The following is a 13,142-nucleotide window of genomic DNA, read 5'->3' as shown; positions in this document are numbered from 1 at the left end:
CTGAATAATACTGGTTCAGAAATCTGTTGATCTGGTGTTTTGGGCTGTCTGACTATCTGATTTGGATCATAGCCCAGCTGCTATGACTCAGTGTGCAATTTGAGAGGATGCATAAGAAAAAAAAGACTATTGATTTATTAGGCATGTTTTGATGCTACAGCTCAAGATCACTGTTCTCCTTCATTCTGTATCTTTCATCTTTCATTATTTGCCACAGATGGAGCTTTAAAATATAGGCTAGACTGCATTCATTTAACAATAGAAGTCTAAAAGTTGCTGTAAATCAGATGTTATACTACTTTTCTCCTCCTCCTCCTCCTCCTGCTCCTCCTCCTCCTCCTCCTTCTTTCTTCCTCTTCTAGTATAGTAAATTTATCTTGTTCTTTGTCACTGGATGACACACTTTGCCAAAGCAGAAACTTCCTTCACTAGACATTTCCATTTGCATATCTTCACTAAAGCTTATGCTTAAGCTGGGGAAATGAAAATTACATATGGTTCCCCATAAGAGCTGCACTTTCATAGGGACCTACTGGAGGGCCTTCCCAAACCCTTTGTGTGTGTTTCTACATGGAGACAATCTTCCAAATCTAGAAAATGTACAAGTAAGCACATAACACCAACCTTAGCCACAGTAGAAGGATCAAACTCTACTTACCTTTTTTATTTCTGTAGTGGTAGTGATGGTAGTTATGGTAGTTGCTACTACTATTTTAGGCAAAGGGAATGGAAATAAACTCACATTTATTTTTTAAATTCTTACCTCACACAAAAGAACAGTTTCTCTGCCGCAGGAAAGTTTGATTCAAAATTAAGCATATTTTCCTCACAGGATTGTCAAGTGGTTAACATTAGTTCAATCTACGACATTTAATTACATCAGCAATAGATTCCAATCTAGGAAAAAAAGTGCTTTCTAACATATTCAATTATTAAGCATGTTTACTTTTTTTGTTTGTTTGTTTTGAGTGGAAGAAAGAAGGATTTACTACTTGCAGCAAGTAAGGAGAACACCAGAGATTTTCCCCAACGAGTATCTCCAGCACATTTACTTTTTTGATCATTAATGATCCTAGCACAACCAAGTAAACGTGGATTTTGAGAGGAAAAAATCTATATTAATATAGAAAGAAACTAATAAATAATTTAAATACAAAGACCTTTCTTAATGTGAACATTAGATTTAATTCCAATAATATATCTTTCCTTCCAAATTATTATTTATTCCACAAAAAAAGAGTTAATGATAAAAAGATAGAATTGCAATTTGCAACCTCAAATCATACATTTTTTTCTTTTGAAGCTAAGTTACTCAACATATCTTCTTTTGTTGTTGTTTACATCTTTATTGGAGTATAATTGCTTTACAATGGTGTGTTAGTTTCTTCTTTATAACAAAGTGAATCAGTTATATATATACATATGTTCCAATGTCTCTTCCCTCTTGCATCTCCCTCCCTCCCACTCTCCCTATCCCACCCCTCCAGGCAGTCACAAAGCACCGAGCTGATCTCCCTGTGCTATGTGGCTGCTTCCCACTAGCTATCTACCTTAAGTTTGGTAGTGTATATATGTCCATGCCTCTCTCTCGTTTGTCACAGCTCACCCTTTCCCTTCCCCATATCCTCAAGTCCATTCTCTAGTAGGTTTGTGTCTTTATTCCTGCCTTACCCCTAGGTTCTTCATGACATTTGTTTTTCTTGTATACCCTATATATGTGTTAGCATACGGTATTTGTCTTTCTTTTTCTGATTTACTTCACTCTGTATGACAGACTCTAGGTCCATCCAACTCACAACAAATAACTCAATTTCGTTTCTTTTCATGGCGAGTAATATTCCATTGTATATATGTGCCACATCTTCTTTATCCATTCATCCAATGATGGACACTTACGTTGTTTCCATCTCTGTGCTATTGTAAATAGAGCTGCAATGAACATTTTGGTACATGTCTCTTATTGAGTTATGGTTTTCTCAGGGTATATGCCCAGTAGTGGTGTTGCTGGGTCATATGGTAGTTCTATTTGTAGTTTTTTAAGGAACCTCCATACTGTTTTCCATAGTGGCTGTACCAATTCACATTTCCACCAGCAGTGAAAGAGTGTTCCATTTCTTCATACCCTCTCCAGCATTTACTCTTTCTAGATTTTTTGATGATGGTCATTCTGACTGGTGTGAGATGATATCTCATTGTAATTTTGATTTGCATTTCTCTAATGATTAATGATGTTGAGCATTCTTTCATGTGTTTGTTGGCAGTCTGTATATCTTCTTTGGAGAAATGTCTAATTAGGTCTGCTGCCCAGTTTTGGACTGGGTTGTTTGTTTTTTTGTTATTGAGCTGCATGAGCTGCTTGTAAATTTTGCAGCTTAATCCTTTGTCAGTTGCTTCACTTGCAAATATTTTCTCCCATTCTGAGGGTTGTCTTTTGGTCTTGTTTATGGTTTCCTTTGCTGTACAAAAGCTTTGAAATTTCATTAGGTCCCATTTGTTTATTTTTGTTTTTATTTCCATTTCTCTATGAGGTGGATCAAAAAGGATCTTGCTGTGATTTATGTCATAGAGGGTTCTGCCTATGTTTTCCTCTAAGAGTTTGATAGTTTCTGGACTTACATTTAAGTCTTTAATCCTATTTGAGCTTTTTTTTGTGTATGGTGTTAGGGAGTGATCTAATCTCATACTTTTACATGTACCAGTCCAGTTTTCCCAGCACCACTTATTGAAGACGCTGTCCTTTCTCCACTGTACATTCCTGCCTCCTTTATCAAAGAAAAGGTGACCATATGTGCGTGGGTTTATCTCTGGGCTTTCTATACTGTTCCATTGATCTATATTTCTGTTTTTGTGCCAGTACCATACTGTCTTGATTACTGTAGCTTTGTAGTATAGTCTGAAGTCAGGGGGTCTGATTCCTCCAGCTTCATTTTTCGTTCTCAAGATTGCTTTGGCTATTTGGGGTCTTTTGTGTTTCCATACTAATTGTGAAATTTTTTGTTCTAGTTCTGTGAAAAATGCCAGTGGTACTTTGATAGGGATTGTATTGAATCTGCAGCTTGCTTTGGGTAGTAGAGTAATTTTCATAATGTTGATACTTCCAATCCAAGAACATGGTATATCTCTCCATCTATTTGTATCATCTTTAATTTCTTTCATCAGTGTCTTATAATTTTCTGCATACAGGTCTTTTGTCTCCTTAGGTAGGTTTATTCCTAGATATTTTATTCTATTTGTTGCAATGGTAAATGGGAGTGTTTTCTTGATTTCACTTTCAGATTTTTCATCATTAGTGTACAGGAATGCCAGATATTTCTGTGAATTAATTTTGTATCCTGCTACTTTACCAAATTCATTGATTAGCTCTAGTACTTTTCTCGTACCATATTTAGGATTCTCTATGTATAGTACCATGTCATCTGCAGACAGTGACAGCTTTCCTTCTTCTTTTATGATTTTTATTCCTTTTATTTCCTTTTCTTCTCAGATTGCTGTGGCCTAAACTTCCAAAACTATGTTGAATAAGAGTGGTGAGAGTGGACAACCTTGTCTTGATCCTGATCTTAGTGGAAATGCTTTCAGTTTTTCACCATTGAGCACGAGGTTGGCTGTGGGTTTGTCATATATGGTCTTTATTATGTTAAGGAAAGTTCCCTCTATGCCTACCTCCTGTAGAATTTTTATCATAAATGGGTGTTGAATTTTGTCGAAAACTTTTTCTGCATCTATTGAGATGACCATATGGTTTTTTTTCTTCAATTTGCTAATATGGTGTATCAGATCGATTGATTTGCGTATATTGAAGAATCCTTGCATTCCTGGAATAAACCCCACTTGATTATGGTGTATGATCCTTTTAATGTGCTGTTGGATTCTGTTTGCAAGTATTTTGTTGAGGATTTTTGCATCTATGTTCATCAGTAATATTGGCCTGTAGCTTTCTTTCTTTGTGACATCCTTGTCTGGTTTTGATATCAGCGTGATGGTGGCTTCATAGAATGAGTTTGGGAGTGTTCCTTCCTCTGCTATATTTTGGAAGAGTTTGAGAATGATAGGTGTTAGCTCTTCTCTAAATGTTTGATAGAATTCTCCTGTGAAGCCATCTGGTCCTCGGCTTTTGTTTTTTGGAGGATTTTTAATCACAGTTTCAATTTCAGTGCTTGTGATTGGTCTATACATATTTTCTATTTCTTCCTGATTCAGTCTTGGCAGGTGGTGCATTTCTAAGAATTTCTCCATTTCTTCCAGGTTGTCCATTTTATTGACATAGAGTTACTTGTAGTAATCTCTCATGATCTTTTGCATTTCTGCAGTGTCAGTTGTTACTTCGCATTTTTCATTTCTAATTTTATTGATTTGAGTCTTCTCCCTTTTTTTTTGGCGGTACTCGGGCCTCTCACTGTTGTGGCCCCTCCCGCTGCAGAGCAAGGCTCCGGACACGCAGGATCAGTGGCCATGGACATGGGCCCAGCTGCTGCGTGGCATGTGGGATCTTCCTGGACTGGGGCACGAACCCATGTCCCCTGCATCGGCAGGCGGACTCTCAACCACTGCACCACCAGAGAAGCCCTTTCTCCCTTTTTTCCTTGATGAGTCTGGCTAATGGTTTATCAATTTTGTTTATCTTCTCAAAGAACCAGCTTTTAGTTTTATTAATCTTTGCTATCGTGTCCTTCATTTCTTTTTCATTTATTTCTGATCTGACCTTTATGATTTATTTCCTTCTGCTAACTTCGGGTTTTTTTTGTTCTTCTTTCTCTAATTGCTTTAGGTGCAAGGTTAGATTGTGTATTCGAGATGTTTCCTGTTTCTTAAGGTGGGCTTGTATTGCTATAAACTTCCCTCTTAGAACTGCTTTTGCTGCATACCATAGGTTTTGGGTAATCATGTCTCCATTGTTATTTGTTTCTAGGTACTTTTTTATTTCCTCTTTGATTTCTTCAGTGATCACTTCGTTATTAAGTAGTGTATTGTTTAGCCTCCATGTGTTTGTATTTTTTACAGACCTGTTCCTATAATTGATATCTAGTCTCATAGTGTTGTGGTCAGAAAAGATACCTGATACAATTTCAATTTTCTTAAATTTACCAAGGCTTGATTTGTGACACAAGACATGATCTATCCTGGAGAATGTTCCATAAGCACTTCTGAAAAATGCGTATCCTGTTGTTTTTGGATGGAATGTCCTATAAATACCAATTACATCCATCTTGTTTAATGTATCATTTAAAGCTTGTGTTTCCTTATTTATTTTCATTTTGGATGATCTGTCCATCGGTGAAAGTGGGGTGTTTAAGTCCCCTACTATGAATGTATTACTGTCGATTTCCCCTTTTGTGGCTGTTAGTATTTGCCTTATGTATTGAGGTGCTCCTATGTTGGGTGCATAAATATTTACAATTGTTATATCTTCTTCTTGGATTGATCCCTTGATCATTATGTAGTGTCCTTCTTTGTCTCTTCTAATAGTCTTTATTTTAAGGTTTATTTTGTCTGATATGAGAATTGTTACTCCAACTTTCTTTTGGTTTCCATTTGCAAGGAATATCTTTTTCCACCCCCTTACTTTCAGTCTGTATGTTTCTCTAGGTCTGAAGTGCATCTCTTGTAGACCACAGATGTATGGGTGTTGTTTTTGTATCCACTCAGCCAGTCTGTGTCTTTTGGTGGGAGCATTTAATCCATTTACCCTTAAGGTAATTATCGATATGTATGTTCCTATTCCCATTTTCTTAATTGTTTTGGTCTTGTTATTGTAGGTCTTTTCCTTCTCTTGTGTTTCTTTCCTAGAGAAGGGCCTTTAGCATTTGTTGTAAAGTTGGTTTAGTGGTGCTGAACTCTCTCAGCTTTTGCTTGTCTATAAAGCTTTTAATTTCTCCATCAAATCTGAATGAGATCATTGCTGGTAGAGTAATCTTGGTTGTAGGTTTTTCTCCTTCATCACTTTAAATATGTCCTGCCAGTCCCTTCGGGCTTGCAGAGTTTCTGCTGAAAGAGCAGCTCTTAAACTTATGGGGATTCCCTTGTGTGTGTGTGTGTGTGTGTGTGTGTGTGTGTGTGTGTGTGTGTGTTTTCCCATGCTGCTTTTAATATGTTTTCTTTGTATTTAATTTTTGACAGTTTGATTAATTTGTGTCTTGGTGTATTTCTCCTTGGATTTATCCTGTATGGGACTCTCTGTGCTTCCTGGACTTGACTACTTATTTCCTTTCCCATATTAGGGAAATTTTCAACTATAATCTCTTCAAATATTTTCTCAGTCCCTTTCTTTTTCTCTTCTTCTTCATGAAACCCTCTAATTCAAATGTTGGTGCATTTAATGTTGTCCCAGAGGTCTCTGAGACTGTCCGCGGTTCTTTTCATTCTTTTTTCTTTATTCTGCTCTGCAGTAGTTATTTCCAATATTTTATCTTCCAGGTCATGTATCCATTCTTCTGCCTCAGTTATTCTGCTATTGATCCCTTCTACATTATTTTTAATTTTATTTATTGTGTTGTTCATCATTGCTTGTTTCATCTTTAGTTCTTCTAGGTCCTTGTTAAATGTTTCTTGCATTTTGTCTATTCTACTTCCAAGATTTTGGATCATCTTTACTATCATTATTCTGAAGTCTTTTTCAGGTAGACTGCTTATTTTCTCTTCATTTGTTAGGTCTGGTGGGTTTTTATCTTGCTCCTTCATCTGCTGTGTGTTTTTCTGTCTTCTCATTTTGCTGATTTTACTGTGTTTGGGGTCTTCTTTTTGCAGGCTGAGTTCCCGTTGTTTTTGGTATCTGTCCCCAGTGGCTAAAGTTGGTTCAGTGGGTTGTTTAGGTTTCCTGGTGGAGGGGACTAGTGCCTGTGTTCTGGTGGATGAGGCTGGATCTTGTCTTTCTGGTGGGCAGGTTCACGTCTGGTGGTCTTTTTTGGGGTGTCTGTGGACTTATTATGATCTTAGGCAGCCTCTCTGCTAATGGGTGGGGTTGTGTTCCTGTCTTGCTAGTTGTTTGGCATAGGGTGTCCAGCACTGTAGCTTGCTGGTCGTTGAGTGAAGCTGGGTGCTGGTGTTGAGATGGAGATCTCTGGGAGATTTTCACCGTTTGATATCTCATGGAGCTGGGATGTCTCTTGTGGACGAGTGTTCTGAAGTTGGCTCTCCCACCTCAGAGGCACAGCACTGAGTCCTGGCTGGAGCACCAAGAGCCTTTCATCCACACGGCTCAGAATTAAAGGGAGAAAAAGTAGAAAGAAAGAAAGAAGGAGGATAAAATAAAATAAAATAAAGTAAGATAAAATAAAGTTATTAAAATAAAACAAATTATTAAGAAAAAAATTTTTTAAACTAAAACAAACAAAAAAACGGATGGATAGAACCCTAGGACAAATAGTGAAAGCAAAGCTATACAGACAAACTCTCACACAGAAGCATACACATACACACTCATAAAAAGAGGAAAAGGGGAAAAAATAATAAATCTTGCTCTCAAAGTCCACCTCCTCAATTTGGGATGATTCGTTGTCTATTCAAGTATTCCACAGATGCAGGGTACATCAAGTTGATTGTGGAGATTTAATCCGGTGCTCCTGAGGCTGCCGGGAGAGATTTCCCTTTCTCTTCTTTGTTCGCACAGCTCCCGGGTCTCAGCTTTGGATTTGGCTCCGCCTCTGTGTGTAGGTCACTGGATGGCGTCTGTTCTTTGCTCAGACAGGATGGGGTTAAATGAGCCACTGATTCGGGAACTCTGGCTCACTCAGCCCAGGAGGAGGGAGGGGTATGCAGTGCGGGGCAAGGCTGCGGGGACAGAGGCCGGCGTGACGTTGCACCAGCCTGAGCACGCCGTGCGTTCTTGCAGGGAAGTTGTCTCTGGATCCCTGGACGCTGGCTGTGGCGGGCTGCACAGGCTCCCCAGAGGGGTGGTGTGGATAGTGATCTGTGCTCACACAGGTTTCTTGGTGGCGGCAGCAGCAGCCTTAGTGTCTCATGCCCGTCTCTGTGGTCCGTGCTGTTAGCCGTGGCTCCCGCCCGTCTCTCGAGCTCGTTAAGCAGTGCTCTTAATCCCCTCTCCTCACACACCAGGAAACAAAGAGGGAAGAAAAAGTCTCTTGCTGCTTTGGCAGGTCCGGACATTTCCCCGGACTCCCTCCCGGCTTACCGTGGTTCACTAACCCCCTGCAGGCTGTGTTCACGCAGCCAGCCCCAGTCCTCTCCCTGCACTCTGACCAAATCCGGAGCCTCAGCTCCCAGCCCCGCCCACCCCGGTGGGTGAGCAGACCAGCCTCTCAGGCTGGTGAGTGCTGGTTGGAACCGATCCTTTGTGGGGGAATCTCTCCGCTTTGCCCTCCACACACCTGTTCTTGTGCTCTCCTCCACGGCTCCGTAGCATCCCCCCCTCCACCTCCTGCAGTAGCCGCCCATGAAGGGGCTTCCTAGTGTGTGGAAACCTTTCCTCCTTCACAGCTCCCTCCCACTGGTGCTGGTCCCGTCCCTATTCTTTTGTCTCTGTTTATTCTTTTGTCTTTTGCCCTACCGAGGTACGTGGGGAGTTTCTTGCCTTTTGGGAGGTCTGAGGTCTTCTGCCAGCGTTCAGTAGGTGTTCTGTAGGACTTGTTCCACGTGTAGATGTATTTCTGATGTATCTGTGGGGAGGACGGTGACCTCTGCATCTTACTCTTCCACCATCTTCCCCCTCTCCTCCTCAACATATCTTTTAGAATAAAGTCCAATCTTATCTTTATTTTGGGATTTTTGATGTTTTCCTATCAATTATTTCACTGAATTTCGAAGAGCTCCAAATTAATTATAATCTGTATTGTCAGCTTTTTTTTTTTTTTAAAATAAAATTATTTATTTATTTATTTTAAATTTTTGGCTGTGTTGGGTTTTCATTGCTGTGCATGGGCTTTCTCTAGTTGTGGTGAGCAGTGGCTACTCTTCATTGTGGTGCACGGGCTTCTCATTGAGGTGGCTTCTCTTGTTGTGGAGCATGGGCTCTAGGCGTACGGACTTCAGTAGCTGTGCACACGGGTTCAGTAGTTGTGGTGCACGGGCTTAGTTGCTCTGTGGCATGTGGGATTTTCCCAGACCAGGGCTCGAACCCATGTCCCCTGCATTGGCAGGTGGATTCTTAACCACTGCACCACCAGGGAAGTTCCTTTTTATCTATTTTTGGGGCATCCCATTTTATTCTTTTCCATGGGAGACTGAATTTTCTTCACTTCTGAAAACTATTACAGATTTTATACTTGGCTTGATACTTCACAATGACCCACTGTATATACCGTATGAAGTGCATGGCCAGAAATTTAATGAGTAAAGGACAGAAATGTCGAGCTTAATTCTAAATGTTGATGTCTGGCAGACTTTCAGCAAACTTTGCATTATTTTTATGGTTCACTGGGTTCTAGGGAAACATAAATTTATGATGTAATCTTTTTTGCATTTTAAATGCTTCTACAATAAACTCGACAGACAAGTAATTTCTACCTATTGACAATGAGTATAATGCACATTTGAGTTGCAGTTAAAGAATAATGCATACATAAAACAAAATCACCAGCTAAACACTGTATCACTGAGTCCAATATAAATATGCTTTCTAGAAGAAAATTCCTTTTGGCATGGATATTTCTAATGAATATGGTCAACCACCGGAACAAATAAGCATACTGATTTTTCAGATGATTAATTAATCTGGTAATACTAGTAAGAAGAAAATGAGTAATTCTCCCCCAAAATTATTCTATGGATCTAAAAAGGATGTAGTTAATACCGTCTCAATCTATATTTTCAGATAAATCCATTGTTATAATCTCTAAAAGCAAAAGAAAACTAATTTACTGGTCAATATTAAATTTGACCTTTTACCAATGACACATTTTCTAAGGAGGGAGAAATTTATTCAAAGCCCTAACAAACTTTTTTGCTATTTCTTTTTAAGTAGCAACTTCCATTAATTTAACATGAAAATTTAAATATGAGTTATAAATTATATTTGCAAAAGTTTTTGACAATTGTACATAATCACACCTTGAAAAGAGGGGGTTTGTTTTTAATCATCCTTTAGAGAGAATAAGCAGGATGCCATTTTACAAATATTTGATTTATCTATTCAAAAGAATGTACTTTGCAGAGACTAGCCATCAGTTACTGTGAGCAGTATGAGTAGTATGTTCATAAAAAAAGAACCCTTTCATCAGACGCTGCCTCTTCTTTCCTTTTACAAACAGATAGAGGATTCTTCCAGTTGTCAACATATATTTTTAAATCACCTACTCTGTGCCAGACACTGTAGTAGGCACTGGAGAACTTTTTCCTCTTTCCATTCTTTACGCATGTTAAGTCCCACAAAGCATGACCATAAATGTGCTCTTTACTGTTTACCACTTCATTACAAATTAAAATGATTCATTTGCATTCATAATGTGTTACTCGAGTGAATTATAGCCAAATGTATATGAAGTGAGCATATGACATTATATTATTTCATTATGTGGGGTTAGATTTTTGTTGCTCTGTTTGAAACAGTACCTAAAGAAAGCGTGAAAGCAACTGATCAGCTTATGTTCTCAGCCTTGCCCAAAGGTTCTTTAAAGCAAACAAGATTTGTAACTGTTTTGTCTTTACTTCTGACATCATCCATGGTGCTGGTTTTCTACTTAGTTGAAGAAATCTCATGAGCCTATTTCTTACAGCAGTACCTCAACCTAACTCCTTTTACTCCTCTGATTTAGCCCAAAGGAATCCCCTGATTATCCTTTGAAGAACTGTTCATTTCGGTTAAGGGAAAGTTCTTAGGCTGGATGCAGAGACACTAATGAAAATCCAGGGTTAAGAGGAGATCGCAAACCGGAAGTAATATCAGGAGCAAAATAAGTTGGGCAGATTCTCTAATCAAAGTTGAGTGCTCTGAAAATCGGAATCAAAAGTTTGCTTCCAACTGGGGTTATTACAAGTAGTGCTGTTATGAACATTCTCATATGTGTCTTTTGGTGAGTATATGTAAGCATTTCGATGGTATATACCGGAGGAGTGGAATTACTGCATCATACAGTATGTGTATATTCAGTTTTAGTAAACACTTTTTCAAGTGTTATGCCAATAACACTCCTGCAGCAACGTATGAAAGTTCCAGTTGCTCTAACCCTTGGGAACAGCTACTTTTGTTTTTTCATTTTAATCATTCTCGTGGGTGGATAGTGTTATTATATTGTGATTTTGATTTAAATAACCTGAAGGGCTAATGAGATAGGGCAAGTTTTCATATTTTTTCCCCACTTGGATTTTCTGTTTGTAAGTATATATTCAAAAATTTTGTTCATTTTTCTTTTGGATTGTCTGCTTTTTATGGATTTTTAGTTTTTTTAAATACTAGATATAAATTATCTATGTTATATATTTTTAAATGAAATTTTCATTTTAGAATACTTTTAAATTAATAGAAAAATTGGGAAGATAGCACCGAGTGTTTATCCCATTCAGGATGCCCTCTTATTAAAATCTTATAATACAATGGTACATTTGTTATAATTCTTATTAAAATCTTATAATACAATGGTACATTTGTTATAATTCATGAACCTATATTGATTCATTATTATAGCCTAAACACCGTACTTTATTCATATTTCCTTAGTTTTCCCCTGATGTACTTTCTCTGTTCCAGTATCTCATCCAAGATACTACATTACATTTGCTTATCATGTCTCCTTAGATTCCTTTTGGCTATGACCGTCTCTCAGACTTTTTTTGTTTTTGATGAACTTGACAGTTCTGAAGAGTATTGGTCAGGTATTTGCAGAATGTCGTCCCTCAAGTGGGGTTTTGGACTGACTTTTTATTATTATGTGCTGCACATATATTTCTCCAGTAATATTTCTTACCATAGTCTTTTTTTCATCATCATATTATAGCTATACCAGTTTTCTTTTGATTACTACTTAAATGGTATGTCTTTCATCATCTTTTTTACTTTTAAACATCTGTGTCCTTTTATTTAATATAAGTACCCCTTGATTTCCATTTAAAAAACATGTAATTTTTAATCCACTTTGACAATTTTAGTCTTTTAATTAGGACATCAGTTGCATTTAAAATGATTATTGATATATCTGGCTTTTATCTACCATCTTATTATTAGTTTTATATTTAACCCAACTGTTTAATCTTCCTTTTTCTTTTATTCTTTTATATTATATATATATATTTATTATTTTATATTGTATATTATTTTATATATTTATTTATATTATCAAGACATTCTTTTATTCATTTTCTTCCCCCAAATATGAAACATTTCATAAATTTTCATATCATCCTTGAGTACAGACCTTAATAATCTTCTTTGTATCATATTAACTTTAGTATGTGTACTGCTGAAGTGAAAATGGAATTTTTTTTTAAACAAGAAGTTTTACTTCTGTGGAACTTTGTGATTTTAAAAAGTGCACATTACTTTGGAGAGTAAACTACATGCAGAAAAAAATCTAGAACAGTTCACTTTCATGTAAGATATTTGTTCCCGTAAGTAGCCAAACCATAATAGATTATACTGTAGAGACTCAAAGAAAAGTGATGATGTTTTTATGTTCACCATATTTGTAAACAACCTGGTATGTACCCATATGATTTAAATGTATAATTATTTAAAGAATGCAAATTATTTTTTAAAAATTAAGAACTGTGAAAGTTCTGGGATTTTTTTTACCATACTTGCAAGCTAACCAGTTAGCTTGCTACATTTCATGGATACTGGCAGAAAAAAAAAGACTACTGGGTCAGATTCAAAGGGCTTCATTTTTCACAGCACAGTAGGCAGTATGATCTTCATGCTCACGTCAGTTCCTCTTGCCCTCAAGTTCTATGGGGGCAATATGGAGTGGTCCTAGGTGAATTCTGTACATGTAGTGCATTTATGTCACAGTTGAAGAACACTCAGTTTAGGGAATCAGAATCTTTTACAGTGGGCTGCAAACAAACCTGACTGAAGGAGATAATATCTCCAATATCTCCTAGAAGGAGATAATATCTTTATTACACTAGAGAGTAAACAAACCTGCTCTTTGCTCTGGAAGGAGTCAGTATCTTTATCTTCCAAAGCCATTTGCTATATAAATGTACTTGAAAAGATGGTCCAGAATGAAAACTTATAGTGCTCAGAAGACTTGTAG

The 13,142-nt window shown here is 37.5% G+C and overlaps 1 non-coding gene across 1 annotated transcript; it reads right to left on the bottom strand.

Moving 5' to 3' along the window:
- Nucleotides 1-12,253: 12,253 nt before the first annotated feature.
- On the bottom strand, nt 12,254-12,356 carry LOC137217669 (U6 spliceosomal RNA). The gene has a single exon (XR_010940173.1). It is a non-coding gene; the product is annotated as a U6 spliceosomal RNA (small nuclear RNA).
- Between the last annotated feature and the right edge of the window lie 786 nt (nt 12,357-13,142).

The sequence above is a fragment of the Pseudorca crassidens genome, chromosome X (genome assembly GCF_039906515.1).
Source record: "Pseudorca crassidens isolate mPseCra1 chromosome X, mPseCra1.hap1, whole genome shotgun sequence".
NCBI lineage: Eukaryota > Metazoa > Chordata > Mammalia > Artiodactyla > Delphinidae > Pseudorca > Pseudorca crassidens.
This window is presented reverse-complemented; position numbering and strand designations above follow the sequence as displayed.